Genomic DNA, 26,101 nt, shown 5'->3' with positions numbered 1-26,101 from the left:
ATTTCATCACATCTCCTTTATTGACGGACATCTTATCCACCATACGTGGACAAAAGAAGCGGAAAATAATAATTATATGTCCATAAACAGGGTCATTTTCGGAACTGTTCATCAGTAATGGCTTTCTTTAGTTTTGTATGCAATACCTAAATGTACACTATCATGTATCATGTACATCATGCACTATCATGTATCATGTACATCATGCACTATCATGTACACTATCATGTAAAGTACACTATCATGTATCATGTATCATGTACACTATCATGTATCATGTATCATGTACACTATCATGTATCATGTAAAAGTACACTATCATGTACATTTAGTGCAGATCTTAAAGTAGAAACCTAAGAACTTGTCAAACATTAAATTCTGAAATGTCATTCCTTTTTCTTATATAATGTTCGTGTTTTTTTCACCCTGCCCTTGTGTTGCTTTTTTTCATAATCTCATCTGTATGTTGTAAAACTTTACTGTCAGTGTCATCGACACAAAAGCATTAAAGCTCGAAAATACACTGTCAAGTGTAGGTACGAAGGCTCTGATTTCAATTGTAAGACAAAGTGTCTAGACCGTAGTAATTCTGCTGTTTAAATGTTTTACAAAAGTGCAGTGTATTTTCAATGATTTTAGAGGTTCCACGTGCCAAAACCCTGTTGTAATTGCAATGCAGGCCACACTAGAGGGCTCCAAAAATTTCTCTAACCTCGGGTATTTTAACGGGTATTCACATCAAAAAGTACACGGTACCCAAGCGCAATAGATTCTCGAAAAACGTAGGGTGAAATGTCAGCAGGCGATATGCCTTGGTAGATGCTTTCATGTTGGAGGACCTGTAGCTTTTAGGTTTTCGTAACTAAAACACAACAAAACTCTCTTCTCGTGTGTGAAAAAATTAACACGGCCTGTGAGGCCTGACTGCTCAAGAAATATCGTGCAAACGAGGTACAGCCGCAGACATGTCTGTGTAGAGCACGCGAGCAGCCGGTTTTCACCAGGCGGCGCAAAAGCTTGAGCCACTTGCGGGCACTGAAGTGGTGTATCAGGAGCATGCGTGGTATAGTTGTCAGGCTGACTGCGTCAAAGCCCGATACTCTCTCAAGGTTTTGTGCCACAGAGCAAGAACTGACAGCTCGCGTGCTCCATACAGACGCGGCCGCGGCTGTACATGCCCTGCCCCATAAGCGGGAATGAATTATGGAAAATAAGGAGTCATCACGAATATGGACATGATGATGGACCGACATTTCATTGAAGGGGCCATATGATTACAAAAAAATGTGGTGAACTTAGTGTCAGTCTGTACGAGTGGGTTTAACAAACCCAAACGTTTCGCTTCGGGTGCACTCAGCACGATTTTTTGGGACATCTGGCTTCAGAGTGCAAAAAAATGGCGGTAAGCTCAACTCAACCTCGCATAAAATATACAGAGCGCGCGCGCAAGAGTCTATGCTGCATATTCCCTCGGGCTTGCATTAATAAGGTGCACGTTCCACTAATTGCTCAAGCCTGAGCGCGTCAAAAAAATTTTGCAGGAAAGTACCAGTTCTGCGACAAAACTATCTTTTAAAGCGAACGGCAGTGACACTTCTGCGCTTTGAGTCGTCACCATGGCTCTGCTTTCCGAACTTTTCGTCCCAAAATTATTATGGCATATCAAGTCAAACCGACATGCGGCAGGACGTGCGCAGAAGAAATTACGCTTCCACGTCCATAATATATAGCTGGAGGAACACGAGCAGCGGCAGCTTTGACACGTGCCATTTTTATGTGTCATCAAATCTGTGGCACTGTCACTGTGGCTCCTATACCGGTGATGGAACTAATCTTTCCCGTTGCAAATGACTGCGGGATTTCGTAATTTATCACCGAAATTGGCACTCTCAACTAACATATATTTAGTAGCTTTAACACTCTAAGCTATTATAAGATTTTAAGCAACACCGTAATAGGGTGTTGAGGAATAAGTTTTCCTACCTGTGACCTGAGGTTCCCTAAAATTAAGCTCCCGGATGCCCTTTTATTTCACTTCCATCTCAATGGGACCACCATGAGCGGCAATCACAGCCGTGTCCTCGCGATTCATAGCACACTACCTTAGCCGCTGAACTTGCATGGCTGGTCGCGCTGGGCGAAAGTTTATCGGCTATTGGTATTGCTGGTGAAAGAGAATCGACGTGGGGAAATTGTCAGGAACATTGACACATCTTACTTTTTTCGGAGTGTGTGAGTATGTACAGAACCCACCAATCTCACTATAGACAGTTATTTTTGGCCAATTTGTGCATAAAAAATTAAGCAAGGCCCGTCAAGCTACTGCTGCATGGAAAATGTATACCGTCAACAATGTATAAGAACTACTGTCGTTTTGTATAAGTCTGCTGTTGCCAATCAGCTGTACTGGTTGCAGAATATCATCAGCACTGCGTTGACCACGCTGCCAGTTAACTCATTCACTTGAAACGCATGAAAGCACTCTATGAAGCTGACAGTTTTTTTTGCGTATTTAACTTTGCAAATTATGGCTGCAGAAATAGAGCTTTAGTCTTCTCTACCTCACCTCCTTCTAACTTCTCAAACGTTACCCCAAGTTTATCCAACTAAAACCGCTGGCGCTCGCACTCCATCGACCTCGCCACATTGTTGTGCGAATCTTTCCAAGCTGTAGTCGTGGAAGCACTTCTGAAAGTCTGCAGTCACCACGCACATGCGAAACGTGAAGCACACTCGAGCGCGTCGCGTGGCAAGACGCGTCCCATCAGTCGAAACCACGGAGAAGTGGCCGGAGCCCGAGCCCCGGCCGGTGGCACGGGGTGGCGCCGCTAGCTCGATTAGTTCTGCCGGTTCCCACGCTCGCGAAAGGGGCGCCCGCGGCGCCCTCGTCATTGGCCGCCAACGGCAAAGGGCCACTGCGGCATTCCAAAGCGGCACTGCAAGAGGGGCTAGGCCACGCCGCGCTGCTTGCCGTGCTTTATTTTTCTCGTTTTTTTGGTTGTCGCGCGAAAGCAAGAGGAGGAAGCGCAAGACGCCACCGGCCGCCCCCTCCTGAAAAAAAGCCGGCAGCGTCAAAACTGCGCGCTCAGTACACCGGCGAGAACACCGGCGAACTCCCAGCACGATCTCGGCGGTCGGTGAGTCGGAGAACCCCTCCACCGGCGCCGACAACGCCCGGCTTGCTTGGAGCGAGGGTCCACCGGCTTGCCAACTCTCCCCTCCCCGACTCAACTCGCTTTGTGCTCGTTTCCCCCACCCTCTTCGCACGCCGGCCGATACCGGGCGCGGCCTACAGCGAAGACGCACACTGACCACCGCTTGGGCATAGACGCTCGATTTCATTCACTTTAGAGAAGTGCGTTGTGTTGAGAGCGGCTTCTGTAGATGCCATGCTGTGTTGCCACACCGGTTCTCGTGTGCCGGTCTTCGGCGAGCAGCTGTCACGGTGTTTTGGCGCTCACCCAAGCGCCTTTCTGGAATTTCGGGTCACCGATCAGTGAGGGCTAATTGGGCGGCTCGAAGCAGTGCCAAAATTTGTGGTCTTCCCTAGTGATTGCAGTGTGAGGCTTTTGTAAGCTGTCGAACGGCTGAGTGGGTGTCTTTGTCACTATTGTTGCTGGTCATGGCAACAGACAGGTAAGATAACCGATTACCGTTATCCGATCGCCTTCTCGTCATTATTATCAGGTTGTTCATTTCTACCGGTCTTTTTTAGGGGACAGACAGGCTTGAATGACGACTTGAATGAATTTTTTGCTTTTCAGCAACATCTCTTCAGCGCAGTACAAGTTTTAGGCAATGACTTCTTTTAGTTTCTTTCTATTTTCATGGATATGGCACGTCTTCAAATTTATGTACGTATTTTTCGTTGTTCGAATGGCAATGATGTTTAACGACCCATTGACATAGCGTAGAGTTTCAAATCAAGCAAATAAATTAGTGCTTCCTCCGGCGACAAAACTCATGTTAGCTCTGCAGCGTCCCGCACCTTTCTTAAAACGTTTGTACTCTTAAATGTTGAATTTGATGCGTTGACATTGCCATCAATAGCTTGTTTCTTTTTATAAAGTAAATCAGAAAAACAGCTTTTTATACGGGACGTGAAGCGGATTCTTAAAATAGCAGTAGAAACCTGATGGCGAAAATTCGTGGCGTGGAGTGTCTACAATGCTCAAAGCGCAAAAATTATTTCTTAGTATGTATGTATATATGTGGGACACATTTTGAGTAAGTATACTTCTATTAACAGTTCCATGATTAGGTGTAAAATGGACAAAGTGCGCTCACTACGAAGAGCCATCGATGATTTTGTCAACAGCAAAGTAATGTCGAGTAGCATCGTGCTATTTACAAAGACTACGGCTTAGCGAAACATTTCACCTAGAGGTTCTTTATTTGCAACGTATTTCACTGAGCGGTGCACGCAACTTCAACTTTACCCAGTGGTATCATAACTGGGTTTTCAAACAACATAGCTCTAAATTGATGTCTGCTTGTCCTCAATTTCGAGGAATTTATGACGTCCTAGATAAACTGCAGAAATAAACATTCATAAGAGTCTTCTCAAATGTTGTTCATTTTGTCATTTCTGCGTGGTTGGCACACAAACATTGCCTTCTCCTTACCTCTTTAGTACTCATTTTCGTTAATTGCAAAACGTATACAGGAGAGTATAGCGGAGGCTATAAAAAAGGCCAAATGGTTGTTATCAGGATATTAAAAACCACCAGCACGCAGAGTTTGAAGATGGGAGTGGAACTTCGTCAATAGCTCTTTGAATCAATCAGAAGCGGTTCCAACTTTCTAGGTTGTTGTGTGCTTCTCTCTGAATAATGAAAGATAAAGTGTCATTAGGAAAGCGTGATGTGCGTCAGCTACAATAAAAGTGCTGACCAGCGAAGCACTGATCGATAGACAATGCGGTCTCGTACCCCTATTGCAAATTGTTTTATGTAGACGGATTCACTGTTATTTTCCGGTGCTCCTCAAACCGTGACCCTGTAACAGCATGAAGGCCGCTCTCAAGCAGCGCTACCAAGCGGTGGTCGGTGAAGCGTGTCGCTTTGCTTTTGCTCTTCAATCTGCATCACGCGCATTACGCTAATTGGTAGCCTGGTATGACTTATTTCCTCGACTCCGCGCTTTTGCGCATTAACAAAGAACCCGTTTAACATGTCTGCTATTTTATGTCATCATACTAGCCTTGTTCGCCAAAAGCGATACCTGCATGCTTTTCATTGTGAATCCAAAGTGTGCCTGCGTGTACGTGATGTGAACGTATATGAACAATGTTTCATGGAAATGAAAGAAAGTGGCACAGACTTCTGCTATTGCTAATAATGTTATGGAAAATAATGCTGTATCGGTGGGATTAATTCATCTTCACGAACGAACGGAGTATGTTGACCACAAAAAGACACTTTTTTTCTTGCCATAGTGTTCCTATATATCTCAATCTGGAAGCTATTACTTACAATATTTAATCAACTCTACCACATGCTGTAAAGGTTGGTCGAGACTTTAGAATCTGAGACGTGTCGTACTTAATTTTCAGCAAAAGTATTACTCTGCCATGAAGAAAAAAAATATTTGCAGTAGAAATGCACTTCTTTACAACATAAACAGAACTTTTTTTTTTGCGACAAAGCAATGGCATCGCCTTTATTCGAATATTTCAGTTGTATTTTCTCCCTATTTCTTCAAATTCCGGAGCTTGATTTTTTTTCACTAACGTATTGTTAGCTGCAGAAAACAACGTGTATTTTACATTCCTCTGATTTATTTTTGAAAACGTGAATGGTGAAGCAGGGTTCCTGCATATAAAATCAACTAACAAAATCGAGCGGGCTTCCTACTTGTACATCGAATGTCCCTGATCTGGCACCTCATCTCAATGCTCAATATTGAAGTACTAACGAACATGTGTATATCTTGTGCACTTGTTTTACAATATGATGTATTGTTGATTCAGTTTTAAGTATAACTAAAGCACTGCGCGCGCACAACGCACAAGCTCGTTCTGTTTGAAGTAACATTTTCATAGCAATACGTGCTTCTGAAGGTCACGTTCATGCATTCAAGACTCAAATAATATGAGAAAGCAATGTTCACACTAATTTCTAATTTATGGGACTTCTAATTTTTATCGGAGATATTAAACTGAATCACGGCCAACCATAGATTACTATGCGAGAGGCGTTTCAAGAAAAAAAAAACGGGACCTTCACCAATAATCACACCCATCAGTGCCCAATGCCGTATCCTGCGTTTATACGTGCGACAATTTTTTTTTTGGTCAGCCAAGCAGATTTTTAAATTCTGCCGTTGTGGAACAGCGACTACGCTGCTCTATTGCTGACTACGCTGCTCTATTGCTGGCTTGGTCTCGGTTGTGGCGGTCGCATTTTGATGGGGATGAAGTGATCGAGGCCCGCGTACTACGCGAATTCAGTGCATGTTAAATGACACCAGATGGTCGAAATTTCCGCAGACATTTGCTACGGCGTGACTCGTAATCGTATCCCGGTTCTGGCATGCCAAACTTCTGACATTATTATCAGCAGCTTTTTGAAGTACATGCATTTCTGTTTCGCTTTGCGAATACTTGAAAGACTATAGTGCTTGCGTGGCTTTTTTTTTTTTTGCATTGACACCATGCAGGCAAATGTATTTGTGCATGGACGGAATTAGGCGTGACCAGCGCGTATCGATCGTCCCTTCGTTCGTGTAGCGGGCAGCACTTTGGCGCGGCCCGTTTCGAGCGGCCGCTCAGTGTTTCCGGCGCCAACTCGGGAGTCACGGTGACGACATGTAAAAGTCACTTCGGCTGCGACCGAGCATTTGTGTAGGACCACGTCGACAGCGCACATTGCTTCGACCACCGCGCTCTCTGAAGCGGAGCTAAATTGGGGTCGGGTCGATCGCATGACGTCGGCGATGAAGTAACGACTGCCACTGCACCCGCCTTTCCCCTTCCATCACGCACGTAATGTCGCGAAGCACGAGTGACGCGAAAGGAGGAGGACCTATTTAAAACCTGAAGGCCAAGCCTTCTTTAGATACGTGGGCAGTCATTATGCGCACTTCAATGTAGCATAACATTTTGTTCTTGCCAACCTTCATACTTCTCGTTTTCGAAGCGTTAAGCTTCTAAAGTTTCCATTATTCACTCATATGCGTCGTTGGCAGGATTTAGTTTTGGTGGGTGCAAACCTATGTAGCGTGGTGGTCGGTGAAAAGGGGAGTGGGCGCTAGTGTGGCATTGTGTGAAAGAAAAATGTTGGTTTGTTTTGTAAGGAGTGGGAAAGCAAGGGCCTTTTTTCGGACCCCCCTACCGATGCCCAAGTAATCAGCAGTCATCCTTACCAAGTAGCATAAATTCTGTATACTGTCATGCGCTACTGTACGATGTCAGTGCACGTCAAAGAACACCACATCATCAAAATTTCCGGAGCCTTCTACTAAGGCATCTCGCATAACTATATAGTGGTTTGGGAACGTAAAACTCCATGTATTATATTACTCTCATCTACCGTGGTGGCTTAGGAGGCGAGGTGTCGTGATGCTAAGCTCGGTTCACTTGTTCGAACCTTGACCACGACGACGACACTTCGATGTGAGGAAATGCAAAAACACCGTGTTCTTAGATTTTAAAGCGCATTAAGGAATCCCGGGTAGCCAGAAATATTACGGAGCGCCTCATTGCGGCGTGCTTCCTATTCATTCCCTGTTTTTTGAGTGCGATACTCCAAAATTGTTATTATTTTGATAGTTGCCCATGACTGCATTCAACAGCGGTTGCACTACTTGATGAGACAGACAGATGTCCGTGCATCTGTCTGTCTGTCTGTCTGTCTGTCTGTCTGTCTGTCTGTCTGTCTGTCTGTCTGTCTGTCTGTCCGTCCGTCCACCCGTTCGTCCCTTCGTCCGTCGACTAGGGCGATTACCTCCCTGCAGAAAGCTTCGCCCCACTCATCATCACTCACCTCGTGGATATGCTGTGATTTTTTTTTGTTCTATCATTTGTTTTGATTGATGGGTGGTTAAATCCAGCTTTTTTTTCGGTGTTGTGGCCATTCATTTTGTTTGTTCTCGTTACCCACCTTTTGATCACATCAGTTACAACGGCTGAACACGAGAACGTATGCCCGACTGGTTTCCACGAAAACCGGAAAGTCGACAGTTGTTTTTTCTACCGCAAGACGCCACATGCGTTATTAGGCCCTCAGGCAATGTGACGTTATCTGGTCTCCTCAAGGAGCGAAGTTGTGTTATAAAAAGTGTTTAAATATTATGAGTACTTAGTAGTTTGTTCAGAAAAAAAAATGGCCCGAATCTACATGTCACACAGTAAACTTCGTCAAAAGACGATAGTCTTGCGTCTAGAGAGAGTGAACAAAACGTTTATTTGATGTTCTGTGCAAGAAAATCGGTGAATGGTATTCTGAAGGCGCTGCGTTAGAGTGCCTCGAGCGGAGGCGAACAAGCGCATCTAGGCACGTTAGACACGAGCACCATGTGGCGGTTATCTTCGAAAACTAAGGCATGCGTGACCTCGTAGAAAGATGCGCGCAAGATGCGCGCCAGTCGTGGGAGCTGACCGCAACACAGTGATCTGTGTTTTGGAGAACCAAATAAAAGTTTATCCAATCCAATCCGGCGCGCATCAGTTTCCCGGCGCGCATCAAAACTCCGGCGTGACCGGAGTTTTGATCTCATAGCAGCTTTCGCTGTAAAAGTAGTAAGCGATTTAGAGTACTTGGTGCTCAACTATGGGAGAGCGGAAAGCTGTCCCATGGACCTCACGCTTTATGAGGCCGCATTGACAAATATTACGCGTGGCCAGGACGTCTGACTGCCAGCTAAGAGAGCGACAAGCCGAGCTTCACCTTGCAAATGTTCTTTCCTCCGTGGTGCCGACTCAATAGAGGTATTGCTACAAAGGATACGTTGCGAAAGTTACATGTTTTCTCTGATTGATCTGCAGGTTTGATCAACATATGTGCTAAGACAAGTGGGAAAATATAGCGAAATCACCCCAACACTACTTCTAATCAAGCAATTAATGTATTCTTTAGGCTAGCATCTTTTTTGATAAGGTTCTGGACTTATAAAACACGAAGATTTTGCTTGAAGAAGGTCTTACAATGCAAGATGTTATGTCTTTATGTATAAACAGCCTAATGCAGCGACAGAGAGGGGATGAGGAAAGAAAAAAATGGCCCCGTATCTGCATGTTTTACTGCAAATGTCGTCGAAAGACGATTGTCTTGCGTCTAGTGAGAGTGAACGAAACGTTTATTTGATGTTCTGCACGAGAAAATTGGTGAATTGTATTCTGGAGGCGCTGCGTGAGAGATTCTCGATCCGTGCAGCGAAGGCGAAAGAGTGCATCGAGGCACGTTTGACACGAGCCTGTCTTGGAGGCGATAATGTCTAGAACACACAGCGATGGGCAGTGCCACCACCGTGTCGTCTTAGGCGAGCGTTGGAAACAGTTGCTTTTTTGAGCATCGCGTTGCATTGTCAGTGCAGCGTGGTAAACGCTACGGTCCTTAGAGTTACTTATGCATGCCTTCTCTAGTGTAAAGCCACTCATAGACAATATTGATTTGTTGTTTTGGTGGTTCAGATGTGCGCAATACTTTCTTTTTAATTGACAATCGCACAAATATGAACGCTGAAACTTGAGCAATATTGGTGGGCGCTGCGGATAGGATTTGTCGATTGGGATATCGTCTGGTGCCGTTTGGGGTATCGTTACGGCGGACAAACAGACAGACCAACATTTTTGCGTCGAAGGTGCCCAAGAAAGACTATCGTCTTTAAAGAAAAACCTCAATTTCTGCAGACCTAGTTGGGAGCATGGCTCGGTGCCTGTAAGAATCTGGGGTGAGGGTTTTAATGAAGAGAGAAGAACAGAAACGGCGTCCGTGACCCTGGACTTGGCGGGCGGCTTCCAAGTTCTGTAGCCGGTCATGCAGTCTAGTTTCCCCAAAGAAGCGAAGGACCGCCTTGAAGACACGGGTGTAGTGTTATGCAGGGAAAGAGGAGGTCCCTTTCTGTAACCGCAGGCAGACAATGGCGACGGAGTGCGGCGAGCGAGACGGCTCGTTGTGCGCGAAGCGCCCGGCAAACAAGCAACAGGTGGTCGATGATTTTCTGCCCCGCAGGCAGTGCAGGCAGAGGATGAGGCCCCGCTAAGGTGATAACTCCGGGCCGCATAACAGGAGCAGCCGATGCGTAAACGCAGTAGAAGGGACATGCCCCTTCTGGTGAAACCCCGGTCAGGCAGCATGGTTGTTGGTTACAACCTGGTTACACGGTCGTCAGGAGGACAGCGTAGCAGCATCCTCCTCATTGTGAGCCTCGATATGTCTGAGGGGAGCACGGCACGACACACAGATACGTTGGGGTGATGCGCACCTTTCTCCACGGCGTCTACAAGCTCGTTTCCCTAGATTCTCACGTGAGATTAGACCCAGTGCAGACAGACATCGACATCACTGGCAAGAAGGGTATGCAGCTTGGTAATGAGCAGCTGTGTTCCGAAGCCTGCCCGGTACGGTTTCACCGTGACCAGCAGCGTAGCTCTTAATTGAGTCGCACGCGACAGCCACGGGTATGATTGGGGGAGGCTGCTGCCAGGAGGTCAACTGCCAGGTGGAGACCAACCGTCTCGGCAATGGTAGAGCAGACAAGAAACGGAAGTTGACAGGAGGATGTCCAACCGAGCACTGGCAATACACAAGATGCTGTGGCCGAGCATGTGTCTCGGAGGACGGAGCCGTCCGTGTACGCACTAAGACTTTAACGCTGCCGTTGGCTACACTGACGTCTACTCTCTTAACCAGCACACTTTAATTAAATCGTTTCAAGAATAATAAAACTCTGGGTATGTTATGGTATGGGGATATTTTATCTAGGTCCGTCTGACTGTAAGTAGAAATTAAAAGTACTGTCAGTGTGTTTGTTATCATATGTGAAGGTTGAAGTCACATTGAACAGTAGTTTAATAACCTTAAAAAGGCAGTACAATAGTGTTCAGCATGTGACTGAAGCAGAAATGGCCCAAATCTGCATGTTACACTGCAAATGTCGTCGAAAGACGACAGTCTTGTGTCTGGAGAGAGTGAACATAACGTTTGTTTGATGTTCTGCGCAAAAAAAAATGGTGAATGGTATTCTGCAGGCACTGCGTTCGAGTGCCTCGAGCGTGTCTCTAACGCCTCTCTAAGCCTCTAACGTGCCTCGAGCCTCGAGGCACGTTAGACACGAGCGCCATCTGGCAGTTACCTTCGAAAACGAAGGCGTGCGCGTCCGCAGATAAAGCTACGCGCCAGTCTCGGAGGTGATAAGGTGTCGAACACAAATCGACGGGCAGGTGCCACCACCGTGTAGTCGTAGCAAAGCGTTAGAAACACTTACCTTTTTGAGCATAGTGTTGCACTGTCAGCGCAGCGCGATAAACGCTACAGTCCTTAGAGTTACTTGTGTGTGCCTATTCTAGTATAATGGTAGACATTCAAAACATAGACGTGTGCTTTTGGCGCCTCAGATATGCGCAATATTTGTTTTTAATAGACAATCGCACATCTACTAACGCTAAATTTTGAGCAATATTGGTGGGCGCTGCGGATGGGGTTGGCAGTTAGTTGCCGCTTGAGGTATCGTTTAGTGCGGACAAACAGACAAGTGTGCAGACAGACAGACAAGTGTGCAGACAGACAGACAGACAGACAGAAAACATTTTCCGTCGAAGGACCCCAAGAAAGACTATCGCCTTTAAAACAAAAGAAAATAACGTACAACACTGAATTTCTCTTTTTTTATTTGGTGAGGGGGGGGGGCTTTATCCCATCTTCCGCTCCCTCTAAACTTATGGAACAACTTCTTTGCTAGCATGTTCGGTCCGAACGTTAAAACATTTTTATTCTCTCGGGCAGCATATAAATTAACGCAGTTCTCATTCACAAGTTTTCGAAGCTTGCATTTGCAAGCCGCAAATAAAAATAAAAAATCAAGCACACTATCGCATGTGAGTGACCAAGCATTTGAACCGGCAGCAGAAACATGAACAGTGTATGTCTGTGCCGTCACATGGATAACAAAACTCTTCAGCCGAGTGAGCCTGAAATAATTGCGAGAAAGGCAGGGAGGTCCATCACGTTTGCAGCATCCGCTTTACTACCCTGCACTTAGGGAAGGGGAAATAAAGAGAAGAAGTTAAGTGAAGGAATTGTAAATGCACGAAAATAAAGAAAAAAATGGTCCCGTATCTGCATGCAATCTGCCAACGAGAGTCTTGCGTGTGGAGAGAGTGAACAAAACATTTATTCGATGTTCTGCGCAAGAAAATCGGTGAATGGCATTCTGGAGGCACTGCGTTAGAGTGGATCGAACGTGCAGCGGAGGCGAACGAGTGCATCAAGTCACGTCGCACGTGAGACATGAGCGCCATTTGGCAGTTTTTTTTTTTTTTTGAAAAACGAAGCGCGTGGCTCCGAGACGGGTGTGCGCGCCCGTCTTAGAGTTGATAAGGTGTAGAACGCAAGGCGACGGGTAGGTGCCACCACCATCTCGTTTTAGCAGAGCGTTGGAAACACTCGCCTTTTAGTGCAAGCGTTGCATCGTCAGCGCAGTGTGATAAGCGCTAAGGTCTTTAAAATTACCTATGTGTGCCTTTTCTAGTAAAAGATGCACATGCAGAATATGTACGTGTTGTTATGGTGCTCCAGACACGCGCAATAATTGCTTTTAATTGACAATTGCACAAGTATGAAGGCTGAATCTTGAGCAACATTGGTGGGTGCTGTGGATGGGGTCAGCCGTTTCAAGCACCCAATGCCGTTAGGAGTGGACAAGCAGACAAATGTACAGACAGACAAACAGACAGACCAAAATTTTTGCGTCGAAGGTCCCCAAGAAAGACTATCGTCTTTAATAACAAAAGTGGGTGTGCTATAGCCTATAGAACGAGCTACTGCCACACAAGATGTTCAACGAGACGTTGAGTGGTTTCCTGGGCGAAGACAGATCGTGTCGGTATTCCAGCACCGACTCGCTTTGACAAGGGTCTGTCATCAAGTCGGGTAAACGCAGCAGCTAGTGCTCCTGTGTCATATCATGAAAACATTGCCTAAGCAATATAGCATAACATTGATTAGCACTGCTCAGGCAACATGCAGCTTTGTCACACGCTATAAGAATCAGCCGAGCTCTCAACCTTACTGAACATTGTTTAGCAAGGGTAGAGGTGACTGTGCTATACGCAGTCTTCATTACTATACGGATCGTAGGGTTGTGCCGCATGTGCTATGAGGAACTCCTACTAAAGGACGAAGTAAAGTTTATTGATGTTTATTATCTTATGGCTTGCTCTCCCAATATGGTATATAAACAAGTTGTCGCGCTATGTGAAAGATCTATCTTCGGCCTGAGTTTCCGCTTGACTCGTTCATCGGTCGTCCATCGAAGCACGTCGCTCTGGCGCTACTTGATAGGGTCTGAAATTCATTCGCGCACGCACGCGAGCCAAAATTCGTTCTTTCAACCCCCTCAAGTTGTCAATCGATGACATATCGAAGCCGTCCCTTTACGGCCGCACGTAAACTACTATGCGTAAATAGTCGATCGCTTGTAAACGCGTCGTTTTGTTTTTGAAGACTTGGCTTAGCTCGGCTTGGCTCAAGTACAAAAAAAACAACCAGTGTACGACCAAAAGTACTTGCCTAAGAAGCCTCAGAAAAGTTCTGTAACTCCTGTAAAATAATTAAGCACGCTGGGAAGCAGTGGTCGCGGAACTGCAGGCTTGACAAACACAACATTACGTGTCTGCTCAGGGTTTCATTTTTGATGACTGCTGGCGTTACACTGGAGTATAATGGCTATCGCAATCATCCACTGTTTGCAGCATGTCTTCTTAAGACTGCATAATCGCTGCAATTCAAAACATTCTGATTATGAATGTTCTATCGCGTTTCCCGCGTTACCATTCCGTGATTACAAGCGCAGACCGGTAAACTTTCCGTGGCGCTCAAGAAAACAAGTATCCTAAATATTGGTTGCAGGTCCCTTGAAGATTTTCGCAAGCCCTCTCTTGTGCGTACCGCTCGCGAATGGTGTAGCTTTGCTAGCCGTATCTCGTGAACCACAATCAGTGACGGCCTAAAGCCTTCCTTGTTATAGTTATTCCACCCTCTCTCATTACTCTCTCCATTATACCATTCAATCTCCATTTAGTCCTTTCCCAGAGCAGGGTAGCATACCGAATATTTATTTTCCGGTTACTCTTCCTGCATTTCCGCATTACATTTCTCTCTATGTGTTTCTGCTTTTTACATGTTCTGAATAAATAGAAAACAAACAGTAAAATAAATTAGGGGTGCTTCTGTGACTCACTTCAATTTTTTGTTTACTTCAGTATTGTGCTCCTGCGTTACAAAGCAAACGCTCTTAGTTTGTCTACAAGATTTAAACATTTAATTGATTCCAAGAGAATTTACGTCCTTCTCCAAGCAAAATATTTGTGTTTTACAAATCTAGCACCCTATCACCGAACATACTAGCTTAAAGAATACATTAGTTGCTTGATTAGAAGTAGCGTTGGAGAGATTTCACCATATTTTTTTAAATATCTTAGTACAGATCTTCATTAACCCTGCAGATCAATCAGAGAACACATGTAGGTGTCGCAACGTATTTCTTGTAGAGATACATTCGTTTAGTCGCCTCAACGGAGAAAGAAGTCTGCGCATGGTGATACCGTGAATTTTGGGGGACGGCTTTAAGCTCTCCCATAGTAGAGTACTTAGTACTCTAAATCGTTACACACGCTACTTCTAAACACAGGTTGACTTTGATGCCACAAGGCAGGTATAGCCCCACGGGACGGCTTTATGCTCTCCCATAGTTGTTCTAAACACAGCTCGTCTGGAACAGCTTATTGCTCCCATAGCTGGCATTCAGAACCTTCAGGCGACGGACGCCATGGTAAACATGGTCTTCTCTGTGTCACTAAAATGTTTGTTGTGCATGTTGGCTCATATTGTGTTCATAAATTAAATACAAGTAGCATATATATATATATATATATATATATATATATATATATATATATATATATATATATATATATATATATGCTAGCGCCAATGTGATGTGAGGCACGAGTATGCTATTTCCGCGCCCGACATATATTTTGGGCGGCCACTGTATATGCCGATCTCAAAGCTCTGAGGAGAGGCGGGCGTTCGCATTCCATCTTGGCTCGTTGTATAGTTAGCTCCTCGCCAGAGCCCACCCCAACGCGGCCATAAAACCCTCGTGTTTCCTGCTACAGTTTTTTTGCGAGTTCAAGTTGGTGACGTCACCTCGCTACGTCGACAGGCGTGCGAGACGCGAAACGTGAGCACAACTTGGCAGTTCGCCCACTTCCCACGTGCGGGACGAAAACGGAGTTCAGGAATTCGTCGTCTCCCACTCCAGTGTGCGTTCTCTCTTCCCAGAGCATGCATCTGTCCTTAACACGTGGGGTCGAAGGCGTTACTTTTGAAAAAGTATACGTCAACATAAGGTCTCTCATATATATATATATATATATATATATATATATATATATATATATATATATATATATATATATATATATATATATATATATATATATATATATATATATATATATATGAGGTGTAACAGACAGTAATGCCAAGGAATGTACAGGGGAAGTTATTAAAACCAATGGAATGTAAATAAGAAGAAAGAAAAGTGGATGAAGAAATTACCAACTGTGAGCAGGAATCGAACCTACGACCTTCGAATTACGCGTTCGATGCTCTAACCACTGAGCTATCACAGCGGCCCTCCCTCCATCCACTTTTTTGGGTTTATCTGTGAATTTAGAAGTAGGAGCGACAGTCAGCGCCATCTAATGAGGTGCAACTGTCTGTTACACCTCATTAATATTGTGTTAAAACACGAAAAACGAGCCCTTAGGTATACACTTCTTTCCCTTATATATATATATATATATATATATATATATATATATATATATATATATATATATATATATATATATATATATATATATATATATATATATATATATAACAGCCAGGTCTGAATGAAGCACGTAGTAAAGTCACAACGGAAGCTAAAGAAGTGGCTTTTCCAGTGGCTTTTTCAATTACACTTAGAGCAGCTACTACAAACACACTTGCATGGTACCCGCTACGCTATAAACGATAATTTTTGTGTAGTGGGGAAGCATCTACTATATTCATCATTCTTCGGAAAAGCGTGGTATCAACCAAATACTTGTAAGGCCCTATGTGCATTTTGTGCACGCTGTGGCTGACAAAAATGAAAAACTAAGCTTCAGGCTTTTTGGCTTGGGTTGGAGCTTCCGACGATCCCCTCCTTGCGTAACTCGCATTGTGTGGTATCTGTTTGGTGCTTTTACAGTTCTAAAACGCTTTAATACACATGCTAACGCGGTTCTCCAACAGTAAGCATGCATACAATCAGTTCGAAACGAAGTTCCAAGTACCGCCGTAGCACAGCGGTAGAGTATTGACCGGTCACGCAGAGGATCCAGGTTCGGTTCCCGTTCTGTCTACGGTATTTTTCAGTTATTTACTTTTTTTCTTTACTTCGCGTGATAATGGTTATAAACACAGGTGGTGGCGGTGGACAAGTACGGCCCAGAGTGGACCCTTGTTAAGATCTCGGTACAGCTTTTGCAGTAAACGCTCCTACTCTTTGTGCATTCACATAAGGTGGGCCGGAGGTGAAATTAATTTTTTTTCTTGAGATCACGCGCCTTCCACTTTTGTTCGCCGTCCAAAGGAGGGTGCTACAACGTCTGGCGTCACATCACATGACGCCACTTTAATATTTGCAACATCATAACAATGTCATAAGGGGACCTGATCACACGATGATTTCTTGCATCACCCAACCCAGAACCCACGTGACGGTCACCGCCGACGGCCAAATTTTCTTTAATAACCTTAGTAACAAGAGGTGATTTATGACCGTGGTAAGTGCATCGTTACTATACGTTTAGAGCTGCCTAGCCCCATAAACCACTTCGCTGAAGCACGGCAAACGACACGGACTCCACAAAAAGATGTTCAACCACGCACTATAGAAACGATTGATTGATATGTGGGGTTTATCGTGCCAAAACTACCATATGATCATGAGAGATGCTGTAGTGGGTAGCTCCAGAAATTTCAACCACCTTGGGTTCTTCATCGTGCACCCAAATCTGAGCTCACAGGCCTACAACATACTAGCCTCCATCGAAACTGCAGCAGTCGCAGCCCGGATTCGATCCCGTGACCAGCGCGCCAGCAGCCGAGTACCTTAAATTTATTTTTAGTATGTATGTCCTTTGCTGCGCTACTAAGAAGCTTAAGAAATGACCTTCTACCAACAAGCCATGACTACCCCTGTTAACCTATAGAAGGCGTAACTAATGGTTTCTAATTGGTTGATTTTTTGGCATTGACAGTATCGGGACATTTTGTGACTGCAGTGTTTCGAAAACACTGCGTCTATCAAATGGATAGGACCATACAAATTTGCAACCAATGCCAAGTGCTTTCAGTCAAGGTGCTTTAATATATTGTCATGCAGCGGCCAGGTCGATACCCTTGATGCAATGTGCACAGAAATGTTCAAGTTCAGTTAACAAGACACTGAAAGGGCGTTATAATATGAAAAAAATTGTCAACAATATTGCAAATACTGACACTCTAAATACGTATATGATAAACTTGCATAAGTTCGTGCATGCTGGCTGCAAAATACGTGCAAATGAATAAACGATGAATTAACTGAATAGCCTAACTTTACCATAATTGTAAGAAATAAAAAAATTAAACACGTGGCAGTAGGCCATCCCTCACAACATATTTACTGAGCAGACATCTTTAGAAATCCTAAGTAAAACAATTACCGCCAGCAGTAATTGAGAATGTGCGTGATCCGCAGCTTCAGTCATTGACCGATTAAGTGGTGTTAATCTGCACAGCATGGTGCTGGCATTTTCATACTTCCTGTGAAAAAAAAACTGCGTTATAAAATTATGTGCGAATACTAGCAAATAGCAGGAAAGCCTATAGCATAATACTTTTCTAAGATATTTCCTTGGTGACGATATATCTGATCATTCGAATACATGAGAAATAGTAAAAACAAGAAATAAAGCTTCCTGATTTTGTTCTTTCATCAATTGGGTGGTGCAAAGTTTTTTTTTCTGAAAGGTTCGCCTGTTCTAAAATATACATCAATAAAAACACAGATGTAAAAATAAAAGAACTAATTTAGAATAATAACCCTCTCTTTTTTCGGACAAAGAAATTGTGCACCATCAAAAAAACAATTTAAGGGGACATGAAGAGCACGAGAAAACACGTTAGCACAATGGTAAAACAAGAACATTTAATGGAACATCTAGCCCTTGGGTGCGCGCTCATTTCATGCGACGTGTTTTATTACACACCGCCGCAAGCGTTCCATCTTCTGAGAATTCATATTACAATACTGGGAAAAAAAATGGAAAAATTATCCACGCACGCTTGATGTTTTATCAAGCATTATTGCACTTTTTGTAGAAGCGTAGCACAAACGAGATACCTCGGAACGGAGACTTGGAAAAACGTAATATTCCTGCGTCGCCTTCTCTCAATTTGAGAAATATTATATTAGGTGGTGCGTTCAAGACAAGGTACAGAGCGAGTAGCTACGCAAACTAAGCGGACACAATATGAACGGTACAGATTGCTGTGTAAGTGCGTTGGAAAAAGCGTTGTAGCCTTTCTCTCGGTGCAAATTACAACCTTCGTCGTTCTTTTCTAACTCTCAACTAAAACGCATTAAAATGAAGGCGCACGGTGCAATCATCACCAAATTTTGTGCGTGCGAAAAGAAAACAGCGTTAGACAATGCTTCAGAGACTTTCTATTGGTTGCGTTATAACGTCCAGCTTGAATAAGCAGGAACACCAAGAGAGAGATAAAGATGCAAGGAAAGGCAGGGAGGTTAACCAGACGCACATCCGGTTTGCTACCCTGCACTGGGGAAGGGATAAAGGGGAGAAAAGAGGCTGCAGAAAGATGAGAAGGTACACACAATCACGAGCACACTCGGGGAGCACACACAGTTTACAGGCGGTCGCTCAGGTTTGTTGACTTAAGGTAAAGTAGCAGTGCTTTAGTTGCTTTCTGCGCAACTGAGGCAGATGCCCAAGGTCCTAGTATCTTCTGCAAACAAAATGGTCCGGGGTCAAGTCGATTCAAAACCATCCGTAGCTGGCATCGCTGTGTGTCGTAGCAAGCGCAGCTGCACAGGACGTGTTCGATGGTCTCTTCATCTCCGCAGTAGTCACATGTAGGAGTGTCTGCCATACCAATGCGAAAGGAGTACGCCTTTGTGAATGCAACACCCAACCAAAGGCGACATAACAGTGTCGCATCGGAGCGGGAAAGGTGTGATGGTAGCTTTAGCTTGAGCGAAGGATCCAGTTCATAAAATGGACAACTTTGGAAGGTGGTAGACGACCAGAACGTGCGTGTGAGATCTCGAGCCAGCAGGTAAAGTTGTCTTGCTGCATCATTCCTTGATAGAGGAATCAGGACTACACGGGTTTCTTCATGGGCTGAGCGGGCTGCATCATCGGCTAATTGATTTCCGGTAATACCGATATGTCCAGGCAGCCATTGATATATAATATCATGCCCTCGTGCTAGAGCTTCATGATGGCAATGTCTTATTTCTTCTACCAGTTGGTCATGGCTCCTCCTACGAATTGTAGACTGCAAACTCTGAAGCGCTGCCTTCGAATCACAGAATATGACCCATTTTCCTGGACGTTCTTTAACGAGATATTGTAAAGCAGCCCTTATAGCAGCAAGCTCTGATGCCGTAGATGTAGTCATATGCGACAACTTAAACTTGATTGTCATTTCTGCAGCCGGAATTACAGCGGCACCTGATGAGCTGCTGGATGAGACGGACCCATCAGTGTATATCTGCGTTCGGTCTAAGTACAACTCATGTAATAATAGCAGTGTTGCTTGCTTCAATGCTACTCTGGAGTGACTGCTTTTCTTTTTGATTCCCGGAATTTCTAGACGTACTTGCGGCTGGTCGAGGCACCACAAAGGGCATGCCGTTCTCGCAGCTGGCGTATATCCTGATGGAATGCTGTTTAGGTGCTTGGCTATGACGTCTGAAAACGTAGCACGTGGTCTTCCGGAAGGTAGAAGGGCCAAGTGGTGGTCGGGGATACGGCTAGCATGTCGAACGTGCGCTCTGAGGCAATCCACAACTATATATGTCCTGACCGGATGGTCTTTGGCAAGCATGATTGTGGCATAAGTAGAAGCGCATCAGGGCAGTCCTGGGCAGATACGCAGTGCCTGACCCTGCAAACTCTCTAATGAATGAGTATTCGATTTGCAAGTGTTAGCACCGGCAAGCTGTAGCGCAATAGACCCAGAAATAGGGCCCTATACAGCTGTAGCATGGAGGCCACAGAAGTTCCCCATGCTTTACCGCACAAGAATTTCATAATATGCACAATAGATAGCAGTCTCTTCTTCAAGTACGCACAATGTGGGCTCCACGAAAGACTTCTGTCGATAATTATGCCCAGGAAACGATGCGTCCGTGCATATTTGACACTCTGCCCATTGATGTAAACAGTGTATGGCGTCATTGGTTTGCGTGTAAACGCCATCAACGCGCACTTCACAGTTGATATATTTAGGCCTTGTTTCTGAAGGTAGGCTGTTGTGAGGGTTGCTGCCCGCTGTATTCGTGCACGCACCTGAGGGCGAGTAACTGCAGCACTCCAGAGGCAAATATCATCGGCGTATATGGATAGGCACACCGACTTTGGCAGAACTTTCACCAGACCAATGAGGGCCACATTGAACAATGTGGGGCTTAAAACACCTCCCTGATGTACTCCGCAGTAGGTGTAATGTTCAGCAGTTTTACCCTCATCTGTTTGCACAAAGAAACCCCTCCCAGTTATATAGTCTTTTATCCATTGAAACATTCGTCCACCAATGCCCATTGCTGCGAGAGAAGTGAGGATGGAATCGTGAGCTACATTATCATATGCACCCTTCACGTCAAGAAAGAGTGCCACTGATATGCGCTTGCGACTTTTTTCTTGTTGAACAAATGTCGATAAATCAATGACACAGTCAATGGAGGAGCGGCCCCGACGAAAGCCTGCCATGCAAGAAGGGTATTTGGTGTATCGTTCCAAGTACCACTCGAGACGAAATAGAACCATTCTTTCCATCACTTTTCCGAGGCAGCTTGCGAGGGCAATAGGGCGATATGCTGTCAAGTCCAATGGTGATTTTCCCGATTTCAAAAGTGGTATTAATCGACTTATTTTCCATTCTCGGGGAACACTGCCGCTGAGCCAGGAGTTGTTGAAGCATGTTAAAAGTTCTTTTCTAGCTTTTTGTCCAAGGTGTCCCAACGCACTATAAGTAATACCATCAGGACCTGGCGATGACATGCGCTTAGAAGCGACTAACGCACCTTCCAGTTCTTCCATGGTGAACGGAGTGTCCATTTCTGGTAATCGCGTCTCAGGAACGATCACGGCGTCGATGCTCTCATTCATAATATTCCCGGCAACTCTCGTGCAAAATTCTTCAGCCACCTCGAGTTCTGTTTTTCCATGATGGAGTGCCAAAGCCTTAGAAGGGTGCCGTTGTTGTGGAGAGGAGCGAAGACCACGAACTGTTCTCCAGATATATGACAGCGGTTTATGAGGGTCTAGAGATTCGCAGAATGTTTTCCAGCGTTCGCTCTCCAGTTTGTAAATGCGTCGTTGAATCTTTTTCTGGAGCCGCCTTGCTTCCCTCAGATCGTAAATTGATCTTGTGCGTCTGTATTGTCGTTCCGCACGCCTTCGTATAGCTCGTAATTTTTCCAGTTCGATGTCAAACTGTGTTACTTTAGACGAAAATGGTAATTTGCGTTTGGACGCTTGCATAGCTTCCACTATGGTATTTTCCAGGCTGCAGGCGAGGCCTTCTTGGCAAGCGTTCTCAACACGCGATGCAAACATCGACCAGTCAGTGCCAATTGCAACACCGGAAGATAATTTTTTATGATACCATCGATCGTCACGTAGGTGGGTATGTGATCACTCCCATGAGTCTCAATATCGCAAAACCACTTAACTTTGTGAGAGAAGCACCGTGACACCAATGTCAGGTCAAGGCAACTGCCATACGTGAGACCCCGCAGATATGTGGGGGTACCATCGTTCTTGATGGAAAGGTCGTAATCGGAAGCGAATGTAACAAGGTTCCGGCCCCTGGCATTCATCCTAGTGCTTCCCCAAAGCATGTGATGGGCATTGAAGTCACCGGTGATGATCCAAGGCCCATCGGTTCTCATTAGGATGTCTTCTAATCTGTCGCAGTCAAATCACGATGACGGACATATATATCCACCAATAAGCGTGAACGAAACTGCATTCTTCTTCACACGAAGACACACGTACTGATTGTCGTCATTTGAACTTATTGGGTGCGAAAGATAAGTCAAGTCTGTGCTAATGTAAACAATTACTTTGCTTCGTTCTTCGCAAGCGGCTGAACAAAAAGCTTCATAACCGGACAATCTATAAGGCGTTGATACATTTGGTTCACATATGACAAGTATAGGGAATTGATTGGCCCGAACAAATTGGCGAAAGTCCGAGATACGGGACTTCATGCCTCTGGCATTCCACTGAAAAATCGACGCACTTTTAACTTTAGTGCGGAAGATGAGATTTTGTTGAGCCATTGTGCTTATACGAAGTTAGCAAGAACTGGATTCAGTGCATCTAGTATTTGCAGTGCACTCTTAGCAGACGGAGACTGTATGCTGCTCAGTAGCGTGCGAATCGTGGCAATTAATGATTGCACGATTGCAGCCACTTGCCTGTCTTGGTTGGAAAGATCTCGAACCGGCACGATTGCAGTCACTTGCCTGTCTTGGTTGGAAGGATCTCGAACCGGGAGCGCGGACTGGCCGTCATGAAGCTCCCTCGGTTCGCTTGATGCTGCTTCCCCTTGAAGTGCAGGGCACTCTGTCGCAGTTAGGGTATGCTCACTGGCTTTGTCCTTTACAGCCTTTCCCACGGCATGTGGTCTGGGAGGCAAAGGAGGTGGTACTGATGAGGGGTCACGCAAACGTGTCGAGGAGGTAGCGGGCGTCCTCGAAGACCGACGTCGACGTGAACGACGCCTTCTGACTTTAGCTGCGGCTTCTCGATGAGATGAGTGATCGCGCAACCATCTCCTTCAAGATGGCAATTTCCTTCTGAATCCGCGGGCAGTCCTTCGATGTGGCTTCATGGGATCCATTGCAATTAGAGCATTTCTTAACAGTTGCGACGCACTTATCCGCTTCATGGTGCTCGGCGCAGCGGTGGCATACCACCGAATTCTCGCAGACGCTGCTCACATGTCCAAGTTTCATGCATTTACGGCACTGGAGAGGCTTCGGAATGAAAGGCCGCACAACATGTCTGAAGTACCCCACCTTCACATGAGAGGGGAGTGATGTGCTCTTAAACGCAATCTTCACACAGCGAGACTTGCCTAGCCGGGTGACATCAACAATTGGAGTATCAGATGTTGACTTGACAAGAAGTTGTAAGTCCTTATTGGAAATAGCGACATCAATGTCGTAGATCACGCCGGTTACTACATCACATCCCAAGGGAACATGAGAGCGCACCTGGTTGCCGTCCAAGTCAGTTACAGTGCGCAGAACGCCCAACGCACTTCCGTGCAAAACGTCAACAGCCAGTATATTCTTTCTGGCGTTCACTCTTATGTCCGTGATCTCATTTGGCACGAGCGTTTCCAGAGACCTCGACACAGACTGTCTGTTAAGGCGTTTCATGCTGACGGTAGGAAGTGCAGGCAGAAACAGGATGGTATAAGTGTTCGATTTTGGCGCTTCACTTACAGTTTGAATAGTTGAGGATGAGGATGTCCTCATGTTCCTTCTCTTCGCCTTGCGGCTCAGCACAGGTTGAAAACCGTCATCTGAGAAGTTCTCACTGCTGAGATAGTAAGCATGAGTATCTTCACTGTCGCTGTCGCTCGCTTGTCTCATCCGCTTCCTGGAGGCGGTCGCCGCTGACGCCGCTGGTGCCGGCAGGCGCCCGGGGTGGTCTACTTCCATCCCCTCCAAGGTAGCAGCGGAAACTGATCAACAGACTTAATTTACAACTGAAATACGCCGGAGTTAGCAAAAGTAGCTCCTATTCAAAACACACTTCTTCGTCTTCACCAAAATGCGGCAGTAGCAGGAACACCAAAATGCGGTAGTAGCCTAGGTAGCGACATTTCTAGAGCGCTTTCGGGACAAGCTTGCTGCTTAGGAAGGTAATTATGTAAGACCGTAGGATGTTTAATTAACCCCACAAAATGCTACCGTATCCTATATTGCAACATGAAGGTTTGTAAGGGGTGTTTCCATGCTTTTGTTTTGTTTAGGTATTCCCCATTAAGAATATCTTTAGAGTGAACTAGTATGCCAGGTTCGTTTTACGGGCGAAGCACCTTAAAATCTCGGCTTGTTGGCGTGTCATGTTACCGTCATGGTTCATCATAAATGGGTAGGGGTCATAAAAGTTGTGTAAGTCCCATTACTGGCCACCGGTCTATACAAACATATCATGAGTATAGGAATTGTCGTTACTGCCTGAAACACTATGTTCGGCTTAGCAGCGGGTGTCAGAAACCGCGATGACATTTACCAAGGCTCACAAGCTTATCTGAAACCAGAGACACACACGTGCGTATCTAAGCCAAAATGATTCATTTCAAACAACACTTCTTGAAATATATTTGGTGCTTTGGTGCATCGGTGGCAAGTACAGCCATGAAAAGAAAAGGTTTTGCAGTGGGAAACATCGGCGCACACTGCTTTCTTGTTCCCAGCCCAGGTGTCACGTTAGGGGGGCTGTAACAACCTGTCTTTTTATTGAACACTGCTTCCTATTATCCCCCTCCCCTTTTTTTGTAACTTACCTTGTCATTGTAGACTTACGCGAGTGATTCATTGACCGATGCTGTATGCTTTCCATGTTGGTGAGCGGTCGGGAAATACACATCGAAATAGGACTTCTTAGAGAGATTTCTTATTGGCCATGGTTAAGAGCTTTGGTCACCAGCGTTGAATGCTCGACCAGCTGGATCAGCTGGCACAGGAATGAAAGCGTATGTACAGTGAAAAAAAAATGATGGGACGAAGCTCATTCTATGAGTCCTGAACGCATTAGGTTATACTGCTTGCTATACATCGCATTTGACTGAGAGCATGTAAATATTCTGTAGCACTGTTGCAAAATCCGCGGTTCAGGAAGACGCATGCACGGCACTTTTCCGATATAATGTATGCCACGGATTCCTTACAACCGCGCAGTTAAGATATGTACCGCTCTCTGGTCGGATGCTCCGGGTGACCATTGACGTGGAGTAAAACAAATAAATGTAATGCTGCCACCTGATTGCCAGATGAAGTGCTTATTCACTTACGCAAATTTTTCTAACAAGATTTCAGGTTTCCTCGTAAATCAAACCTTCGCAACCTCAATGTTTTGAATAACCCTGCACAAAGGATCAATGTATCGCGCAAGTGAGTTTCATATGTGCAGTTGTGCGTTACGTTACGAAGTTGTGCAGTTACGAGCAGCCTTGCGTCCCCTTTCACCTACAAAAATATTAACTCTGCAATCTTTACGAGTCCACCTGTTCCCAGTATGCTAGGATTGGAGTTAATCAACCGTCATTAATTTCAAACTACATTTGCCCAGCGGGCTTTCAAACAGGCAGGTGTGTCGGACAGTCTTTAGCGGACAAATGGTGCCTGATGATGGGCTCTCGGATAGTTCCTGTCTTTTCTTTCTTTTTGCTTTGATTCTGGTTAACCCTGTGCTATTCCATCACGTGCGCCTTTCTTTCTCTCTCGCTCTCTCCTTCCGCTGTCTAGAGAGAGAGAAAATAAGCAGAAAGGCGGGGCGGTTAACCAGGGCTGAGCCCCGGTAGGT

The 26,101-nt window shown here is 45.2% G+C and overlaps 1 protein-coding gene and 1 non-coding gene across 2 annotated transcripts in view; one reads left to right on the top strand and one right to left on the bottom strand.

Moving 5' to 3' along the window:
* Positions 1-2,958: 2,958 nt before the first annotated feature.
* The window catches only part of LOC119172281 (microtubule-associated protein tau), an 80,889-nt gene continuing 57,746 nt past the window's right edge, over positions 2,959-26,101 (top strand). Inside the window, exon 1 of the mRNA XM_037423331.2 lies at positions 2,959-3,137. The gene's annotated coding sequence lies outside the window, so the exon portion shown is untranslated. The remainder of the gene's footprint in view (positions 3,138-26,101) is intronic.
* TRNAT-CGU (transfer RNA threonine (anticodon CGU)) lies at positions 15,787-15,859 on the bottom strand. Its single transcript has one exon. It is a non-coding gene; the product is annotated as a tRNA-Thr (tRNA).

The sequence above is a fragment of the Rhipicephalus microplus genome, chromosome 4, assembly GCF_043290135.1.
Source record: "Rhipicephalus microplus isolate Deutch F79 chromosome 4, USDA_Rmic, whole genome shotgun sequence".
Classification (NCBI taxonomy): domain Eukaryota; kingdom Metazoa; phylum Arthropoda; class Arachnida; order Ixodida; family Ixodidae; genus Rhipicephalus; species Rhipicephalus microplus.
The sequence above is the reverse complement of the archived record's forward strand: the minus strand, read 5'-3'. Positions and strand labels throughout refer to the sequence as shown.